General features: G+C 36.3%; 1 protein-coding gene and 1 pseudogene across 3 annotated transcripts in view; one reads left to right on the top strand and one right to left on the bottom strand.

The window, feature by feature from the left end:
* The window catches only part of LRRTM4 (leucine rich repeat transmembrane neuronal 4), a 706,001-nt gene that overhangs the window by 399,465 nt on the left and 287,713 nt on the right, over positions 1 to 18,823 (bottom strand). The gene's annotated exons all lie outside the window — the stretch shown is intronic.
* Positions 13,284 to 18,823, top strand: part of LOC112664940 (60S acidic ribosomal protein P0-like) — a 30,521-nt pseudogene continuing 24,981 nt past the window's right edge.

Genomic DNA, 18,823 nt, shown 5'->3' with positions numbered 1-18,823 from the left:
CAGATGGACTATAATCAAAACAGAAAGGTTTGTGTCCTTCCAATCTCTCTAATGGAATAAATGAAATAAGCATAACAGCAAATATCTAATATACCCTCCAAAATAACAACATTCCAAACCTCCTTGTAGTATTCAAAGTCACAGCTTACTAGGACTTTATTAAAGATAAATAGAATAGATTATGAATAGTTGGCCATAAACTTAACCTTCTTTGATTTGTAACCTTACCAAATTTCTAAATATGATTTTTCATTACGCTTCTTTCAGAGGTATTACTAGGGAAGAATGTCATGAATGCTATTTCAGATCTGTCATATATAATCTTCTAATCTGCCAACTTCTTGCAACTAAAGATGAGCTCATGTACAAGCTGACAAGAGGTGGGGATGAGTCTAGGCTTTCTTGAAGGTTGTTAAAAGTTTAAGTCCCCCCATTGTGCAGATACGCTCTGAATTGGCTTGGTAATTTTTATAATGACAGCTGCTGTCAGGTGAGAGGGTAAATTATTCAGTTCAACTGGGAATGTTGTCAGGAACAGTAAAAAGGTGCTAGAAATAGAAGTGGTCCCAGATAGTGGGGAGAGTGACTTGTGTAAACTTATCAAATCTCTCTGGGAATCCTGGATGTTTCATTTTCCCCTAGGTATGCTTTAAAATCATTGCTCTTGCTGATGATTATACTTTCTTTCCACAGAAGGGAAGTGGAAAACTTTATCAGATTAGCTAAAATAAAAAAAAAAAAAAAAAAAAAAAAAACTCAGACATGTCAAAAATTTGGAGATTTTGGCCCTCACATCCCCAAATCTGACAACTCCTTACAAATGATATTATTACCCATTACTATTATTATTAGTGGCACCTTTTTACAAGTGTACTACATACTTTCACATATATATCCATAAATGTCTACAACTTTCAATTATCTTTCTAGCAGTGGTCAACCAAAATAGGTTACCATTTTATATTTAAATCTAGATAATTATTTTCTCTAGGAAAGACACAATTTAAGACATAGTAAGGTCGGTTCCTAAAGATCTTACAGGACTGTGGTACTGTAAATGAACAGGACTGGAATTATGTCATCTTTGGTATAAACTGAGCTATAGAGCAGTTTCAGAGAGTTATTGGAGTTGTTCAGTTTCATTTGTTTCATTTTAATTTTTGTCTTCTCGGTGTTTTTTTAATTTCTGAGTTAAATTTTATAAAATTGGAGATTTCACATAAATATACAAATTCTTATCTTTTGAACAAAAGCAGAATATATAGAACATTAAGGATCATGTTCAAACACTGGGAGAGTGAGCTTTAATAGAATAGCAGCTGTTCCCTGGAAATGCCCAGAGGTTGCCATAGTGCCCACCTGGCTAGCTTTACATATTTAGGTTACCTATCTGGTCTCTATAAACATCTGAGACACAGAAATTTTCAGTAGACAATAAAAAGATCCAAGAAGTAATAGGTTCTTACAGGTGACAAGGAAAAAAAGCCAATAGGCAATATTTAACTGATATAGCAAATAATTCGAAAGTTACTTAAGATCTGAGAACTCTTGTAATAGGCAGTCAGACATTTTAGCTGTAATTTTTTAGCCAGTTGCCTTTGAAGTCTCTGGATAGTGGCTGACAAGACCAAATCAGGTCTTTCATCATCTGTCAAGAAAGGAACAGGCTACTCAACAGCAATAATGACAAAGGCCAAATCAAATGCTAACTGATACAACTTGGGGGGTCCTGGAAATGGCCAAATGATTGGTAAACAATAAACAGTAATGATTTCAAGGCTACATCACCCTGTTATTGTTGGAAAAGTGGCACATTTAACTTGAAACTGAGTTCTACATGGCTTATTTACTATCTGCTGTCTTAGGTCAAGACTGGTGTCTGCCAAGAGCTCACAGGTAGGGTCCAGCAAGCCACTGCTGCTGTGAGGATGAGAATGGTTCAGAGACTCACAGGAGATGCATACTTTTGGTGTAGCCAGTGTATGGTAACTTCCTTCTTCCCGGAACATTATGTTTAAAATGTTCTATAAGGTAAAACTAAAGAAACACGCTGTTCCATCAGGATATCTTGAAGAGACTTAACACACAAAGCAGCACTAATCTTTTGTTTAGTAACCTGAATTAGAGGGCACTTGCCCATTCTCTAGGCCACAGAGTAAATCACTATGGCAATTATGGACCTGAACTAAAGCTACCTGATATCTGATGCCATTATCTGAAATGTCCTCAAATTTGCAAGATCAGTGTCAGGTATGGAGACCTGGGCATTAAACAATGTGTTTTTTTCACACTGATGTGATTGATGTTATCAACCAAATAGGGTTTCTTTCTAGCAAACTGAGTCCAATGCAGACATTCCAGGGCAGAGCATAGAACAGAACCACATGGTACTGACTAGCTGAATGACTTGGGGTCAAATATTGGGAACTTCACTCCCTCATATGTAAAATAAATATAATATTAGCACCTTGCCAGAATTATTAGAAAGATTACTTAAATAAAACATATAAAGTAACTCTCCCCTAAATAATGATTGATGATATTGATATTGAAGGAGCAACAATGCAGACTACATTTAAAAGTAAACCAAATTTAATACTGTCTCTGAAATAGAATGAAGCATTTTGAGGAATGGATTCTAGCAATTACTGCAGTTGGTGGATTAGGCAAGGTGGACACAAGACTTCTGCTGACCCCTATTTATTCTTCTAGTCTCGGGTTTGATGCCACTTCTTCTGGGAAACTTCCTTTGACAGGCTGACTTGAGTCAAGTGCTTCAGCTTTGTGTGTTCATGACTTTCTGACATTTCTTTATCATAGCAGTGTTTATGATTCATTGTGAAGAACTATTTAATTAGCTGGTCTTTTTCAGTAAGCCATAAACTCCATGGGGTCATTTATTCCAATTTATTCTATATACTAAGCACAGCGTTAAGCAGATGGGAGGTATTAAATAAATACTGCCAAAATAAATGCATAAATTAACCTATCAATTGCCATAGGATACCTACCCACTCACCTTCCAACTTGGGTGGGTGTGCTATAGGTAAGACCATCAGATATAAAACTGGCAGTATCCAGAACTGGTATGATAGTTCCCAGTTTAGGTCTAATGTGAAATCATTATGACACAAAAGTATAAGGTCCAGAACTAACTGAGAGATTTATAATTCTGCATGTTTGAAAATGAAAGGGTGATTACTTATCCACTGGAAAGCTATGAACATTTTCCAGTCCTGGAATAAGGCATTTTTTAAATGCTGTACATTGTAACACTCAATTATTCATTCACACAGCAACTATTTGAGTAACTCTTTTCCTAGATTTGAGGGATACAAAAGTGAACATGATAAATATGGTCCTTTGTTTTTATGAAGATTACATTCAAGAGAGGAATAGAAAAAACAAAGAAACAAGAAACAAGGCAAATGAGATAATATCCAATATTGAAAGGTGTCATGGAAGAAAGCAATATTAGATAATGGGATTCATAGGGCTGGGAGGTAATGAATAGGGCCATTTTAGATTAGACAGTCATGACTTTTTATTTCAGAGATGAACAATGAGGAGTTACTAGTACTGAAAAGATCTGGGGGATACTATTCCAAACAAAAGAAAGAACATAGAAAAAGGCTTTCAGGGTGTATGTGACATGAGCAAAGGACCAGGAGACCAAAGGAAGCTAGAGGATAAAGAGAAAGAGAGAGAATGAAGTGAAATAAGATAAGAGGGTTAGGGGGGTCGGATCCTTTAGGCTTTGTGCATCATGGCAATTTGGGTGTTATTCTGATTCCAATGGTTAACTATGGGTTTTTTGTTTTTCAGCATCATTTACGTTATTAAAAACCATCACGGCTATTATAAGGAAAACGTACACGTTCTGTTATGAATGCTGAATGAACACATTATATATAAACTTCAAACATCATTAAAAATGATGTTGCTAGAGATTTTGCTTCCTTTTCAATGCTGCATAATGATTTCAAAATCCTCCTGGCGGAACACTACAGTCCAATTGTTCTCTATTTTCCAACATCCCCAAACTGATTTTGTTGACAGACCAATAAAACCAGCCTTAATTAAGGCAGTGCAGGTCACATTTCACATCAAAGACAGCTGATATTAATTGGAACCTAAAATGACCAAACTACAGAAAAGTCTCCTGCAGTTTACGTAGCACCACCACTCAAATCACCCCACACAGGTGGCAAGGTTATTCATGGATAATTTCCCATGATGTCTCCTTAGAGTCTGAACCATTCCATACAAAATGGGACTTGCCATTTTCTCTTTTGTTTCCAACCAATTGAAATTCAGATTAAAGAAACTTAGAAAATTCTATTTTTCCTGATTCCATTTTGTTTTCTCACCAGAAAACACAGGGGACACGCTTGGATGTTACCTTCAGTTCTCCTTGCAGCGTGTCATCAGGGTGAGGTTATAATTGATGCTGACTCTCAAGCTGGCTGTGACTTATTGTCCACAGCAGAGCTGAGCTCACAGCATTTGGCCATTTGTTATAAATCCATACAAAGTTTCATGGTAGGTCTCCTTGATATCTCATTATGCTATTACCTTTATTTTTTTTATTTTTTTTATTTTTTTTATGCTATTACCTTTAAATGCCTATAACAACCACTGATAATTCTGAGTGATATGTAGATTTTAGCTAGTCTCTAGGTTCTCCTTAATACTTTTGATTCATAAATAGACTATGTATTATATGCTCCATCAGTTATTTCAAAACAAATCATTTTCTGTTTTTTTGCTCTCTGGATGGATGTATCCATGCATATTCTGTTCCATGCTAGGTACCAGTTAGTGAAAGTTGAATGAGGCAATGATTGCTTTTTTAAAGGGATACGGAGCATAGTTATTTAACCAATTATTACAGGTTATATCTGAGCGCTAGGTGCTATAGCCTCCTTCTCCTCTCCCTCCTCCACACAGCAGTAGAATCTAGATCATTGGAATCCTCTTCTCTTGAGGTGAATCTTCAAGAAAACTTTGAAGAATAAACTAAATTAATTATGTGAAGAAGGAATTCTTTGAATACCTGAGGGGCCAGGAAGGATGGGGAATCCAGAGCAAATGTGAAGATTGCAAGAAGAAGGTAGCTTCCCCTCATTGAGTCAGAAGAGAAGAAGTAAAGATTTAGGTAGAGATACCTGTCAATTGTTAGAGAAGGAGTTGGAGTGGCCATAAGTATTTCAGAAACTATGAGGTTAGGTTATCTATGGAGGAAGGGGGTATGGAGCTGGGGGTTTTGTAGAGAAGACGGACTGCTTGTGATGCTGGTGCGGGAAATAGGAAGAATGAAGTTAAGACTGGAAAACGCAGCTATATGGAAGTTAGTAGTTTGTCAGAAATGCCAACATTAGGAGCCTTGGAAGTTTTGATGGAAAAATAGTTGTACCTCTAATATATATTAAAATAATTATTTAGGGGATGAATTAACACAGTTGGCTATTTGTACTACACATATAAAATATTTATACTATACAAATAAAATAAAATAGCTTTAAAAACTGTCATGTTTCGGGCAGCCCGGGTGGCTCAGCTGTTTAGCACCGCCTTCAGCCCAGAGCGTGATCCTGGAGACCCGGGATCAAGTCCCACGTCGGGGTCCCTGCACGGAGCCTGCTTCTCCCTCTCCCTGTGTCTCTGCCTCTCTCTCTCGCTCTGTATCTCTCATGAATAAATAAATAAAATCTTAAAAAAAAAAAAAACTGTCATGTTTCAAGGATGCCAGTAATTCTATAATTCAAAGTTATGATTTGTGATTTCACTTACAAGCATGGGATTTCTTCCCAAGAGATCTCATTCCTGAGATCTGCCCCTCTGACTTCTCCCATGACTCAGCCTTCCCCACCCCACGTGTGTCTAGACACCCAACCTGCCAGATCACCAGCTCTTTGTTCTGACATGGCTCCCTCCATTCCAATTTCCTACAAAACTTAAGACTTTGGTCATCAGGTTATCATATTTTAAATTTATTCTAGGAGAGAAATCTTTATGTTTTTTTTCCTTTTTGTGTTCTCTACAGCAGAATTCCCAACCAAGCTGCACATTAAAACATACTGTTGCATCATTTCTATGCCTAACCATTAAATCAGAATTCCCTGAAAGTAGGGCCTGGGTATTGGTGTTTGGGGAAAGTTCTCCAGGGGATTTTAAGGTGCAGCTGTAGCAATCATAATGTTAGTACCTAGTTGGCACTCAGAGAAAAGTAATGTTTGTACATAAGAAAAAAACTAGCCAATTGAATACCAAACTGCAAAAGCATAAACATCACAATTGTTACTCCTCTTGTAATAGCAGGGTCAATGTCCTTTAAATCACGGATGATGTTTCAGAGCTAGGTATTATCAACAACAGTGCAATTTAAATAAAGTTCATTTGTTGGAATATTCAAACATGCTGTCAATCTGACCATTCACCTACGACTAATTTATATGGGGGGGGGGGGGAGGCAAAGGTTCTACTGAACTGTAATCTTCTTATGCCATTCTCTAAGAGGAATAAAAGGCAACAAAAACAATTACATTGAAACAATGCTCTGACCTCAATAATCACACATTGAAAATACTTTTATCTGGAAAAAGCCATTAGGAGAAACTATAACAAGGTGAAAATAGCTTTTGGTGTGTTTTGGATAATAGTAACTCAACAGGACCACAAAAGTAAAGCCCTATTAAATCTATTTCACATTCTATAATTCTTGCTTCTTTCCAGAGTAACTCTTTGACTCCTGGTTTCAAAACTTTCTGTTCTCAACCCAGAGTTCAGTAATATAGCCATCTACCCAGGTTTTATGAGTATTACATTTTTCACTATGATGCAGTAGATGTGATATGAATAGGTTAGAAATATATACAAGGATGTATTTTACTTACAGAGATATTAATTTATTTTATTGCAGATTATTTGTAACATGCCAAGGGACTAATTAGGCATTTGAAGGAGAGGCCAAGAGCAAAATTACTTTAGCCTGCCCCTTATCACTTGTGAGTCACATGCTGCCTTTTTTTTTAAAACTCCCAAACTAATAGCATCTCTGCTTCTTATCTCATGGTAACACAAAACTCATCCAGTCCTGCCTTTTCTGGAAAACTGGTTCTAGAAATCTCCTTTTTCCTGTATTCTCTTAGCCTTCCCCTTATAAAGCTTTACTTTAGCTGGCTAACATTTAGAAAAAAAAATAGAATCCTTTACAATAAACTAAAATTATTAGAAAAAGTGATAAAATAACATTAAAAATAATTTAGGAAATGAAGAGAAAATTTTTGTATAAACTTACTACTCTGATAAAGCACGAATCATCATTTTGTTTTCTGTCTTTGTGTCATATTCATGAATAATTTTACATATCTTTTCAATTGAGTGTTCTCTCCCTGCAATCTTTATCTGTCTTTCTTCCCATAACTGTAGGTCAGACAGCTGGTTAATGGTGAAAATAAAACTCTAATCAAGTTCAATTTGACTCCTAATCTGCCATTCTCCCCCTGCATTTGCAGTATCTGATTATGTCTTTGAAGCTACAACAGAAATTGAGAACTTGTTTGGAGGTTTGACCTGAGGACATTCAGCAAATAATTTCCCTATATTGAAGAATTATCTCTGCTATCAGGCAAGTTTACCCTATTCCCCAAATCTATAGCTACAAAAGAGACACATATGAAGAGAAGCCAACTGCTCTGTCTCTATTGTCTAGTAAGTCCAGGAAACTGCTAAGCAATGAAGTAACAGATGTGGTTGCTCACCTAATGCCTGGGAAGTGCAACAGATGCAAAAGTGTAGTCACCCTACACTAATGACTCGATCAGAAAAAGTTCCTCTGAATTACCGAGCACTCAGGATCCATTCAGGAACAGAGAGGCCCGTTAATTCCATAAAATAACTACAAATGAGGAACTAGATACAGATATATTAAAAAAGTTGACCACTTGGGAAGTTGGACCAATCCAAAGGGAAAGAAGTATAGAAAGTACCCTCAGCTCTAAAGCTAGAAATACAAAGAAAGGATATTGCTACCAGAAACTAAGTGCAAGGATCGCCATGTGGGAGCCAGAGAGATAGCAAAGGGAATACTCAGTAAGCGTAGACATGAAGGAGAAAACAGGTACTGCTCAGATCAGTATCAAAGCAAGAGGGACAACAAGAAGTAATCAGGTGTCTCTCATTTTCTGATCCTCATTCTCTTGCCAATGTCTACATTAGTAGAGAGTAATAGGAAACTGTTGGGTGAGGGAACAGAAAGGGAAAGGATTTGAGAACAAATGGGCAAGTGATTTATTTACCCAACCTCTCATCTACTTATTACTTGAATTTGAAGATAAAGTATTTAAAGCAAGTCAGGGGATGTCTGGGTGGCTCAGTTGGTTAAACATCTGACTTCAGCTCATGTCATGATCTCAGGGTCCTCGAATTGAGCCCTATGTTGGGCTCCATGCTCAGTGAGGAGTCTGCATGTCCTTCTGCCCCTCTTCCTGCTCATGCTCTCTCTCTCTCTCTTTCTTTCAAATAAATAAATAAAATCTTAAAAAAAAACAAAGAAAATAAAATACTTATTATCTGTATTCAGTAATACCCAAATGCTTTCTTTCTGATTACAATAATTATCATCATCACAATCATTCTGACTCTACCAGTCTTTTCAGCAAAGTACCTGGGTAAATGAATTCACTGTAACCACACTCAATTTAATGCCAGTGGGGCCATTAGAAAGACTGTATTCACAAAGCCATGTCTGTTGATAGTTTAAAATCTACTGAAGAAGACATATATGTTAAATCTTCCTTAGGTGTTACTTAGGTAATTCAAATCTTTCACCAATCTTTATTTTATACTAAATGTAATATGGATAAAATTTGATCCTTATATTATTATATACAACTGTATTCCACAATTTTCCCTTGGAGCAATCACAATATTATTGGGTGCTATTGTGAACATTTTTAGCAAGATTTCCTTCCCAATTTAGTCATGAGTTCTTTGTAGACAGAAGCAATGAATCAACATGTCTTTTACTATCAATAGCATAGGATCCAGTATTATGCATATAGTGATGAATATCAGGGCTACTGAAAGGAGGGCATACCTCCTTTTTTTTCACACAAATAAATAAAAATGTATAGGATATATGGGAGATGACCTAAGTGTACAGGAAAAAGTACACTATAAAACATTACTGAAATAACAAAATGATATTATTAGTTTAAAAATGTTTAGAGCAGGAGTGACATCACAAAGATAGTGACAAGTTGTTTTTGATATTGCTCCCCTCACAAAAAAAAAACAAAAAACAAAAAAACTAACAACTATTCAAGAACAAAACATCACTGTGAGAATCCTAGAATGTAGGTTTTAAGTGCCACTCCCACCCCTTGCACTAGAGACCAAGACAAACTGCATAAGAAAAGAGAAGCAGCTACACTTTGACTGTATTGCCTCTCCCCCAAGCCAGTGCAGCACCACACAGAGCCTAAGCCTCCAGTTCCTCCAGTTGGAAAAGGGAGCCCCTGGGGAACAACCAGCACCACTCCTACTTCATGGGAGCCTCTACTCTGATCTCATATCACAAGGATTGCTGGGGAATGTGTGGGGCTCCACCACTGAGAATCAGTGGTGGAAAAGTGGGGAAGGGCTTGTGGCAATTAGCACATGTATCTTGGCAGACAGAGTTCCTACCTGTAGTGCCCAAGTATTAATCCCAACTGGAGGTTTTGCTCAACTGCAGAACCAAATCAGGAACCCTCTCTGACCAGGAAACTCAGTGGGTGCAGATCTACCTGATTCAGACACAGGAGTTCTCTGGCATAGAGCCTGGTTTGTCTACGCCCAGGTGAGGAGTTGAATCACGTCACCACCCACTGTGGAGAATGTCTTCCAGACTCATCTGACCGGAAAAGGACTAAAGACAATTCCTGGAAGTACAGCAGAAAGCTGATTGCCCCCAGAACAAAGCTAGTATCAAGTATGGATGTTCCTGTGCTACACACAGCAGAGGAATTAATACACAGACAATCCTGAGGGTGGCTTCCAGCCCCTTCCAACCAAAGAGCCTGTTTGGTAAATTGGAAATAACCTGAGGTGGACCTTTCCCTTCCACCCAGGCAAGGGAGCTGAGATATAGCCCCACGTTCTGTGGAAAATATCTTCCAGCCCCCATCTGACCAGAAGGGCTGGAGACAATACCTAGAAACTACAGAGGTCAGTTAGTACTCAAGCCAAGAGACAGCAAGGCAAAGCCAAAAGTTTGCCAAACAAAGCCAATGTTCTTATTTGGTCATGGAACTTGGGGGGGTGGGTTGGCTTGAGTTAAGACAACAAATAATTTTATTGTCTTTAGAGCTGCATCTTTCACTATGTCTGGGCAGGAAATCTAATTCATAGTCCCATTCATTCCTGAATACAGCCTTCAGTTTATCTGACCAGGGAACTTAACCAAACAAAGTCCACTGGAAGCAACACAGACCATTCAAAAGCCCTATATACAGTAGCAGTTGAACAGAGCACAGAGCATGGCTTCCCCATCTGCAGAGCAAAACAGGTGACTTTAACCAGGGAATTCAATGCACACTCTGGCCTGATTCTGGTTCCCACACCAGATGTCTGGGTCCTGGGTTCTGTCCTGCTGTCCTGCCAGGACAGGGAAGTTAATTCATAGCTTTGTCTAGTACTGAATATAGTACCCAGTCCTGACTGTCTAGTAAGCCTGACCAGAAAATCCAGACAAACATCCTATAGCTTCACTTGGGTAGGAAACAAAGCCAGCAGTCTTATCCAACTGTTCTCAGGCAGTGTTTTTTTTTTTAAAGATTTTTTTTAAAGATTTTTTTTAAATTTTTATTTATGATAGTCACAGAGAGAGAGAGAGAGAGGCAGAGACACAGGCAGAGGGAGAAGCAGGCTCCATGCACTGGGAGCCCGATGTGGGATTCGATCCTGGGTCTCCAGAATCACGCCCTGGGCCAAAGGCAGGCGCCAAACCGCTGCGCCACCCAGGGATCCCTCAGGCAGTGTTTTAACTCCCAATCTCTGTCCTTAGAGTTTGAACAGATCCTCTCAAAAAAAGACCATAATAGCAGGACCCACCTGCCCAAGACATTACAAGTGGACATACCAGAAAGCCAAACTGAGCATCGGGTGAAGAAATGTCTCTTCTAAAGCAAACCTGTAGAAGAGGAGTCCCTTCACTCAAATACACAAATACCAATGCAATGAGTTAAGACACATGAAAAATGAGGCAAATATGACACCATGAAAGGAAACTAATAAAGTGCTAATAACTGATTGTAAAGAAATGTAAACTATCAAAAATTTCAGAATAATCCTCTTATGGAAGTTTTGTGAACTATAAGAAAACACAGACAACTAAACAAAATTAGAAAAATAGCATGATCAAAATAAAACTTTTGTCAAGAAAACCATCAAACAAAACCAAAAAATCCCACTGAAATTCTAGAGTTGAAAAATATATAACTGAACTGAAGAATCTAACAGAGATTTTTAAAAGTAGACTTGATCTCACAGAAGAAAGAATCAACAATCTGGAGGACCAGGACATTGGAAATTACCTAGTCAGAGGAACAAAAAGAAAAAAAAATAAGAAGGATGGAAAAGAATGAAGAAAGTCTGCCTATGGGAATTATGTTACACTATAAAAAAATAAAATTCTGTGAGTGGAAGTAAAAGAATGCTAATTACCACCACAAAGACATTAAAATGTAGTATAAATCTCACTGGTAATAGTGATAGTGATATACAGTTATAGATTCTGCAATATACATAATGCATTTACCACTATATTCTAAAAGTAAAGAAAAAGAACAGAGTAAAAATAACCATAATAATAAGTTGTTATTAGTTACTCAATAAAAAACAAACAAAAAAAACACATGTAATAACCTAAAATGTGAGGGAGAGAAAAAGTAAAAGTGTAATGCTTACAAATTCTACTGAAGTTAAGTTGTTATCAATTTAAAATCAGGTGTTATAGATTTGAGATATTTTATGTAAGCCTCATGATAACCACAGGGAAATCCTGTGATAGTCGCACAAAAAAACACAGTAAAGAAATCAAAGCATACTGATATGAAAAGACATCAAAACAAACAAACACATAAAAGACAGTAAAATAAGACAAGGAACAATGAATCTACAAAACAACTAAAAAACAATTGACAAAATGGGAATAGTAGGTCCTTACCTATCAACAATTACTTTAAATGTTAGCAGATTAAATTCCCCAGTTAAAAGACATATAATGTCTTAATAGATTTTAAAAAATCTAACAATATGCTGCCTTCAAGAAACTAATTTTATTTATTTATTTATTTACTTACTTATTTTTTTAATAATAAATTTATTTTTTATTGGTGTTCAATTTGCCAACATACAGAATAACACCCAGTGCTCATCCCGTCAAGTGCCCCCCTCAGTGCCCATCACCCATTCACCCCCACCCCCCGCCCTCCTCCCCTTCCACCACTCCTAGTTCGTTTCCCAGAGTTAGGAGTCTTTATGTTCTGTCTCCCTTTCTGATATTTCCACCCATTTATTTTCCCTTCCCTTCTATTCCCTTTCACTATTATTTATATTCCCCAAATGAATGAGAACATACACTGTTTGTCCTTTTCCGATTGACTTACTTCACTCAGCATAATACCTTCCAGTTCCATCCATGTTGAAGCAAATGGTGGGTATTTGTCATTTCTAATGGCTAATATTCCATTGTATACATAGACCACATCTTCTTTATCCATTCATCTTTCGATGGACACCGAGGCACCTTCCACAGTTTGGCTATTGTGGACATTGCTGCTATAAACATCGGGGTGCAGGTGTCCCGGTGTTTCATTGCATCTGTATCTTTGGCATAAATCCCCAGCAGTGCAATTGCCGGGTCGTAGGGCAGGTCTATTTTTAACTCTTTGAGGAACCTCCACACAGTTTTCCAGAGTGGCTGCACAGTTCACATTCCCACCAACAGTGTAAGAGGGTTCCCTTTTCTCTTCATCCTCTCCAACATTTGTGGTTTCCTGCCTTGTTAATTTTCCCCATTCTCACTGGTGTGAGGTGGTATCTCATTGTGGTTTTGATTTGTATTTCCCTGATGGCAAGTGATGCAGAGCATTAAGAAACTAATTTTAAACTTAAAGACACACATAGACCGAGAGTAGAGGGATGGAAAAAGACATTTCAAGCAATGACAACCAAAACAAACAAACAGAATTGAAAATGTTGTCCTAGATGCAAATTGCAGCAGTGATGTGAAACAGATGCTCTTGAAGCTTGTAGAACTTCGGTCAAGGAACTGGGGTAGAGTCCATGCAACTTCAACATACAGAGAAGCAACACCAGAAAATGATCCTAACTATTTTATGAATGAACCAACATTTTATACCTCTGATGGTGTTCCTTTCACTGCGGCTGATCCAGATTACCAAGAGAAATATCAAGAGTTACTTGAAAGAGAAGACTTTTTTCCAGATTATGAAGAAAATGGGACAGATTTATCAGGGGCTGGTGATCCATACTTGGATGATATTGATGATGACATGGACCCAGAGATAGAAGAAGCTTATGAAAAGTTTTGTTTGGAATCAGAGCGTAAGCGAAAACAGTAAAGCTAAATTTCAACGTATCAGTTTTATAAAGCAGTTTAGGTTATGGTGATTTAGCAGAACACAGGAAAACAGGAAAATGTCACACTTATACCAAATTAAGGATGTTGAGTTATGTTACTAATGTATGCAACTTTAATTTTGTTTAACACTATCTGCCAAAATAAACTTTATTCCCTATAACTTAAAAAAAAAAAAAAACAGGAGTTACTATATTTAAATAAGACAAAATAGATTTTAAACTGGTTAAAAGAGACAAAGAAAGTCATTAAAGAATGATAAAGAGATCAGAGAACCAAGAAAATATAACACACAAATGCATGAGCCCAACATTAGAAAAACTAAATATATAAAGAAAAAACAGACATAAAAGGAGAAATTAATAGTATACAATTGGGGAATTTAATACCCCATTATTAACAATGAATAGATTATCCAGCCAGAGCACCAATAAGGAGACAGTAGATTTTAACAGCACTATAGACTAAAAAGACCTAAGAGTCACATACAGAACATTCTATTTATTCTTTTCAAATGCACATGGAGTATTGTCTAGGATAGACCATATGTTAAGCCAAAGCAAGTCTTAGCAAATTCAAGAAGACTGAAATCATACCAGATATCTCCTCTGGCCACAATGGCATGAAACTAGAAATCAATAAGAAAAAAACTGGAAATTCCATGAATGCATGTAAATTAAACAACAGTATTCTAAACAACTTATTGGTCAGAAGAGAAATTAAAGGGGAAACAAAAAAGTTTCTTGAGATAAAACAAAATGAAAACACAATATACCAGAACTTTTCGGGTATGGCATAAGCAGCTCTAAGAATGAAGTTCATAGCAATAAACATCTATGTTAAAAAGCAAGAAAGATACCAAATCAACAACTTATCTCAAAGCCTTAAGGAACTAGAAAAAGAAGAAGAAATTGAGCTCAAAATTAATAAATATAAATAAAATAGAGAACAGAAAAACAATAGAAAAGATTAACAAAACTAATAGTTGATTCTTTGAAAACAGAAATAAAATTTACAAAGCCTTAGCTATCCTGACCAAAGGAGAAGAGAAATGACCCAAATCAATAAAATTATAAATGAAAAAAGAAACATTACAACTGATACTACAGAAATTGAAAGGACCATAATATCATAAGAGGGTACTATGAACAACTATATGCAAACAAACTGGACAACCTAGAAAAAATGAGAAAATTCATAGAAACATAAAACTTAGCAAGACTTAATCACAAAGAAATTAAAAATCGAGATAGACCAATAACTAGTAAGAAGATTGAATCAATAATTAATAATCAAAAATCTCCCACTAAAGAGAAGAAAAGTCCCAGACCAAATGTCTTCATGGGTGAATTTTACTAAACATTTAAAAAATTCTTAACATCAGGGCAACAGTTGATTACCAATCTACTGTCCAACAGTTGATTTCAGTTCAGGTCATGATCTCAGGGTCATGAGCTCAAGTTCTGTGTTGGGCTCCATGCTGGGCATGGCATTTACTTATGGTGATTCTCCCTCTGCCCACCCTCCCTGTACACAGCACTCTCTCCCTCTCAAAAACAAAACAAAACAAAACAAAACAAAAAAGGTGGTTTATGTATACAATGGAATATTCCTCAGCCATTAGAAATGACAAATACCCACCATTTGCTTCAACGTGGATGGAACTGGAGGGTATTATGCTGAGTGAAATAAGTCAATCGGAGAAGGACAAACATTATATGTTCTCATTCATTTGGGGAATATAAATAATAGTGAAAGGGAATAGAAGGGAAGGGAGAAGAAATGGGTAGGAAATATCAGAAAGGGAGACAGAACATAAAGACTCCTAACTCTGGGAAACGAACTAGGGGTGGTTGAAGGCGAAGAGGGCGGGGGTTGGGGATGAATGGGTGACGGGCACTGAGGGAGGCACTTGACGGGATGAGCACTGGGTGTTATTCTGTATGTTGGCAAATTGAACACCAATAAAAAATAAATTTATTATTAAAAAAAAAACAACCTTAACATCGATTTTTCTCAAACTTTTCCAAAAAATCAAAGAGGAGGGAACACTCCCAAGCTCACTTTACAAGGCCAGCATTATTCTTATACCCAAACCAGAGAAGGTATAGGCCAATATCCCTAATGAATATAGATACAAAAATTCTCAGTGAAATACTAGCAAACAGAACTCAATATCACATTAAAACAATCATATGTCATGACCAAGTGGGAATTACTCTGGGATGTAAGGATGGTTGACATATGCAAATCAATGTGATCTATCACACTAATAGAATGAAAGGGAAAAAATCACAATTATCTCAATAGATGCAGAAAAAGCATCTTATAAAATTTAACAGTCATTCATAATAATAATAAAAAAAACCTCAGTTAGCAGGTACAGAAGAAACATATATAACCATTCTGAAGGTCATATATGACAAGCCAACAGCTAACATCATACTCAATGGTGAAAGGTTGAAAGCTTTTCCTCTAAGATCAGAGAAAGGACAGGGGTATCCACTCTCACACTCCTACCCAACATAGTACTTAGAAGTCGTAGCTAGAGCAATGAGGCAAGAAAAGCAAGAAATGGTATCAGAACTGGAAAGGAAGAACTAAAATTGTCTCTATCTACAGATAACATGATTTTATATACATAAAATCCTAACACAACCAAAAACTGTTAGATCTAATCAATGAATTCAGTAAAGTTGCAGGATACAAAATTAATATACAAAATTCATAGTTTTTGTATACTAACAATGAGTTGTCTGAAAAAAACAATTGAATCGGATGTTTAGAAAGTAATGTATTCTAGGTTGATTATTTAACAAAATATTAATAGTTATAGTGATAATAACATTGATACAGAAGAGTTTCTGTGAAAATGTAAATACATTTTGGGATTTATAGAACTATTACTAAATTAATACCAAGGTTCATATTACTTTTATGTAATCCTGATGATTAACTCGTGAAATCAGTATGTGTATTCCTATTGTACAGATGAGAAAAAGCATACCTTCTTACATCAATTAACTAATGAATTATAGCACTACAGACAGTCCCTGACTTATAATGTTTCAACTTACAGTTTTCAAGATTTATGATGGTGTAAAAGTAGTATGTATTCAGTTGAAACAGTACTTTGAATTTTAATCTTTTCCTGGACTACCAATATGGAATGTGATACTTCTCATGATGGGAAGCTACAGCAAGCCATAGTTCCCAGTCATCCATGCAAACATGAGGGTACACAACTGATACATTTACAGTCATTTATATTCATATGGTCATTCTGTTTTTCACTTTCAGCACAATTATTCAATAAATTAAATAAATAAATCTTAAGTGAGACAATCAACAATTGATTATAAAATGGGTTCTGTGTGAGATGATTTTCCCTCCTGTAAGCTAATGTAAGTGTTCTGAGTGTGCTTAGGGTAGGTTACACTTAATGATGATGTTTGGTAGGTTAGATGTATTAAATACATTTTTGACTTATGATATTTTCAACTTAAAATGGATTTATCAGGACATAACCCATCCCCCCATTAGTCAAGGAAGGTCTGTACTTTGAGAACAGATTTGTTACTCTATTTAAGAGTATCTGCTCCTTACTATATACCACACTGTGCCTGATACAAAAATTCTAAGGTGGTTGGTATATACATCACATGTAATTTACTTCTGGTACAACTCTTTATACAATCTTTTTCTTGGTTAAAAGAAATGTATTTATTTTGTGCACATTCTCTTTGAGAATAAAAAGAAATAAAACATTTTACTATGAGCTATAGTTTCCATGCAAACAACTTATTTCTTTGTACTCACTGATTACATAATGAACTTCATCGTACTTAATTAAAAATACAGAATATATACTATTTGAAGATTTTTATCTGTCAGAACTTAATTTCAAGGTTGCAAATTGATCTACTAATCAAAGTTAATTGTTCTGAATTAGGAGCATAGCAACTCTCATCAACACCAGTTAAGACCTGCAAATGATATCAGGAAATAAAAGATGGTAGGTGATTCTGTTAAAAATGACATTCTTAAATAGAATTTTCATTTTATTTTAAATACTGTCAATAACAACTTTAACTTGCAAATTAGGGACATGTTCTCTTCTCAAACACCCGGAGAACACTGCCAACCTGACATCTAGGACATGGGATTGTTATTAAGAACAGATGAATTAACATATACATATTATATATACAGTACATAGAAGAGTGCCTTGCACATAATACACTTTCAATAATATTAGCTGCTATTATTATACTGTACCATAATTTGAAAGCAGGCCCTAGATTATTTTCTTATAGAAAAAGAAAAGAAAGAGTTCTTTATGAGTTATCTTTATCAGTGGGTACTAAAATCTGTAACAGGGCAGCCTGGGTGGCTCAGCGGTTTAGCGCTGCCTTCAGCCCAGGGCCTGATCCTGGGGACCTGGGGTTAAGTCCCATGTCAGGCTCCCTGCATGGAGCCTGCTTCTCCCTCTGCCTGTGTCTCTGCCTCTCTCCCTCTCTCTGTGTCTCTCATGAATAAATAAAATAAAATCTTTTAAAAATAAAATAAAATCTGTAACATCCAACCTCAGTACTCTTAGAACCCATATGGGACTAGTGGGATAGGTTGATAGTCTCCACTTCTTTTATTTGCCAGCTAGCTTCAGTTCAGGTATGTGAGAGAGATTTGAGGATATTTGGAAAGGTGTAATAGATCCGTTGTTTCATGGAACTCCATCGAAAGAAAAGTGCTTTACTTCATCTATTCTGTAGTAGGGTAGATAAAGAAGAGGTATGAAATGAATATGGTACCAAAATGTCAATCATTCAGCTCCTGCAATAAAAGGCTATGTACTGAATTTTAGAGGAAACTGAAATGTAGGAACTCAGTACAATATCATGCTATGTTAAAACATTGATTATGGCATTTAAAAAATGTTAAATATCATGTCAAGTGTTCACACACACACACACACACACATCCCCCCTGTGGGATGACCAAGGTTTCCTATTGAGTTTATACACTGAGTCAAAGCAAAAGTCTCACTTTTTCCAGTAAAAAAAAAAAAAAGTCATTAAATTTTGCCTTAAGAGTTAATGATCTGAAAAAAAAAAAAGAGTTAATGATCTGATGTGAAGGCAATATCAACATAGCAATGTGTGGGTAACATAATGA

The sequence above is a fragment of the Canis lupus genome, chromosome 17, assembly GCF_003254725.2.
Source record: "Canis lupus dingo isolate Sandy chromosome 17, ASM325472v2, whole genome shotgun sequence".
Lineage (NCBI taxonomy): Eukaryota > Metazoa > Chordata > Mammalia > Carnivora > Canidae > Canis > Canis lupus.
Note: the sequence above shows the minus strand (reverse complement) of the source record. Positions and strands in the feature narration are given on the sequence as shown.